Here is a 4,032-nt window from a genome sequence, read left to right on the forward strand (position 1 = left end):
ATATATATATAGTTCAAAAAAACAATAACAAAAAAACAACAAAGTGAGGACGTGATATGGATAGTATTATTGGACGCTCAGGAAAGGAAAGAGAGAGTGAATGACGTTTCGGGCGTAGCCCTTCGTCGGAAAGATGGAAAGTTCGGAGAATGGAAGAACGGAGAAAGAGGAAAAATATATATATATATATATACACACACATTTGCATGCACACATGTACATGTATATATATATATATATATATATATATATATACAACCCGTGTAATTCTACTTGCTAACCTGGCTGAAAATAGATTCTATTTCTGATTTATCGTCGAGTGATTTAGCTATGGCAATGGCATTATTCATCTGGAAAGACAATTGCTTGATAAGAATTACAACAACAATAATAATAACAGTAATAATGCTTTTTAAGAAGAATTAAATGAATGCTAGTATGAATGTTGTATAGAAATGGATAAAGGTGGTGGCGGTGTGGATGAGCAGGAAGGAAACTGTAAGAAGGAAAATGAATAAAAAAGAAACAGGAAATGTTTCTTCTTTTTAATCTTGTATATTTTTTACTCACTGAAAGATTTTCATCAATTAAAAACATGAACAATTCAAGAACAACAACAATTAACAATAATCCTTCCTACTAAAGGGACATGGCCTGGAATTTTGTGGGGAGGGAACTAGTTGATTACATCAACCTCAAAATTTCACTGGTACTTAATTTATCGACCCCAAGAGGATGAAAGGCTAAGTCGACCATGGCAGAATTTGAACCCAGAACGTAATGACGGACACAATGCTGCTAAGCATTTTGCCCAGCATGCTAACAATTCTGCCAGCTCACCACCTTAATAATAATAATAAATAATAATAATAATAATAATAATGATAATGATAATAATAATAATGGAAATAATATATTTCTAAATCTCTGGGAGAGATTTATGCAGTAGCAGCACAATAAAGTCTCCACTTTGAAAACATAAGGACACAGGAAATGTGTCAAGTCCAACAGGAAACGGTGTTACCTAGGGCTAAATAACAGTAGCATTCTTCCCTTTCATGGGACTGTCACATTGACAACATGCTATCACCTTAATAATAATAAATGGTTTCAAATTTTGCCACAAGGGGAGCAATTTCGAAGAAGAGGTTAAGCCAATTACATCAACCCCAGTGTTCAACTGGTACTTATTTTATCGACCCCGAAAGGATGAAAGGCAAAGTTGACCTCGGTGAAACTTGAACCCAGAACTTAGCGATGGGTAAAATACCTCTAAGCATTTCACCTGGCATGCTAACAATTCTGCCAGCTCACTGCCTTATAATAATAATAATAATAATTCTTTTTAATTTTGGCATGAGGCTAGCAATTTTGAGGGGAGGGGGCAAGTTGATATCACCGACACCTGTGCTCAACTGGTACTTATTTTATCAACTCTGAAAGGATGAAAGAGAAAGTCGACCTCAGCAGAATTTGAACTCAGAACATAAGGACAAATGAAATACCAGTAAGCATTTTGTCCAGCGTGCAAACAATTCTGCTCGCTCACCGCCTTAACAACAACAATAATAAGAATCCTTCCTACAGGGCCTGGAATTTTGTAGGGAGATATTAGTCAATGACATTGATCCCAGTGTTTAACCCCTAAAGAAAAAAAAGGTAGAGTTGACCTCAGCTGAATTTGAACTCAGAATGTAAAGCTGAAGGAAACGGAACAAAGCATTTCGTCTAATGCATTGATCAGTCTGACGAAGAATGGTTTTCAAATTTTGGCACAAGGACAGCAGTTTTAGGAAGAGGGGACAAATCGATTCCAGTGCCGGACTATTTTGGGACTTTTTGCTCAGAGGAACCTGAAAAACACACAAAGAGATAGTAATGACAACGTTCAGACTCCAGAAATTACTGGTATAAAAGTAGTGCAGAAGAAGGGCCCAGAAAGAGTAAACATGTGCATATATGCATGTGTGTGTGTGTGTGTGTGTGTGTGTATGTATCTGTATGTAAAGAGAGAGAGGGAGAGATAGATATATGTGCACACACACACGCAAACAATGTCCATATATATATATATATATATATATATATATATATATATACAGATAAGTGCCACATAAAAGTGCTCATGTGGTGCCATGTAAAAGCACCCATGCGGAAACACATAAAAGCACGCAGCACACTCTGTAAAGTGGTTGGCATGTTAAGAAGGGCATCCAGCTTTAGAAACCATACCAAATCAAACTGGAGTCTGGTGCAGCTCCCCAGCTCTGGTGACACTGTCCAACAATCCCCAGTTGTGCTGAATAGAAGGGAATTTGCTGTATTCTAAAGTTAGAATGTTAAAAGTATATACACCACAGCTTCCCCTGTTTTTGGTAACTTCAAGTGATATTTCTTCTCCAAGAGGTCTCTAGAGAAGGGTTGCCTGTTTAGAAGGCATGGGATTAAACCTTAACTCTCTTCCATCTAAACGTTTTTCATGCTTTCTAAAGGCACTGTTAATCGTAATTTTGTTATAAGTGTAATTAACAATATGAGGTTAGTAATAGTTCATATTTTATTTTTATCTTGGGAAGCTCATAAAGCCAATAATAAACCCATGTACTGTTTCCAATTCACTTCTTTATTGTTGGTCAGTCGATTACTTATTTGACCAACTAACGAATCGATTGATTGATCAATCAAGTTATCGAAGTCCTCTCATCATACTTCGTGATCTAACATACGAGTTCACATAAACATAGTTTCGAAATATTGTTCCTACGTTTTAATCTTTAAAACCGTTACTTTATTATTTTTGTTGTTGTTATTTTTAAGTTCTATACCAAGTGTACCAATATTTCTTTTTAACATCAATTTCCAATGTTTCATGAAATCGGAGAGATTGTTAACCACCGACTTTACATCACAAAATAGACTTAAAAACATCTTTAAAATCGTAAAATAGTGAAAACGGAGATCTTCGTAGAAAGCTGAAAGGAAAAAGTTCAATATCCTTATTATATATTCTACCTGAAATATATAAAGGTTATTCAACTTTTATATTCCTTGCATTCTAAGAAGCTCTCTGATTACTAAGAACAATTTTATATATCTAGATTAAAAGAAACCAGTTATGAAAGCCAAAGCAACTATTGAGGACATTTTAAATAATAGTGCCTGAAGAATTCTGTCCTCTATAACAAAATATATTGTATTCCCCGTCGATATTTAATTGTGAGATAGATAAAATTTAGATTTTCTGTCAAGCATCAATGTGCACTGTCTCTAATTTCAGTTTTTATTTCTAATGATGAAATATTCCAGTTTATTTGTGATCAAAAGCGTAAATAGAGAACTTGATGTAAGGGAGATAACTAAATGTAAGTATGTTACCTCCCTTAGTTTTGTTATCGTAGCAAACAGTCCATCAGATGCGATTATACACCGCTGGTCACAATACGCCACCAATTCTGTCTTGGTTGCGCCGTTCTTTTCCATCTTGACCCGAATTGCTTAACTAGATCGTCTCCCCATTGTCGTGGAAGCTTTCCAAGTGATCTTTTCGAATCTTATGGATACCACTCGACGACTGCATGGGTCCAGCCCAGCGGAATTTCTGTTTTTGATAATCAGCGATCACACCGTTCACTCAACTCCACTCGGACTGTCCCATTTCAAATATGCTCTCGTTATTCCTAAGTATGGATTTTTCCATGGCTCTTTGTATCGTAGCCATTCAATGTTCTATCCTCTCCGAAGTAACCCGCATCTCACTTGCGTATAAGATAGCAGATCCTTTTGTTTATATTTTTTCAAAATAAAATAGGTCTTCACCGTTGCATTTTGTTGATGGTATGATGAGAACCCGTAGTCTCTGGTATAGAAGGGTCACTGCTTCCATAGACGAACGGGAATTCCTACCCATGTGAGCACGCCCCACCCCGCCGACTTCTTTTCCATATAACTTCCAGAAAAATGAATATTTTAAAATGAAATTTTCTACAAATACATTTCAGATGGTGTAGATTCCGATTATATTGGAATATGTGG

Source organism: Octopus bimaculoides, chromosome 24 (assembly GCF_001194135.2).
Source record: "Octopus bimaculoides isolate UCB-OBI-ISO-001 chromosome 24, ASM119413v2, whole genome shotgun sequence".
Taxonomy (NCBI): Eukaryota; Metazoa; Mollusca; class Cephalopoda; order Octopoda; family Octopodidae; genus Octopus; species Octopus bimaculoides.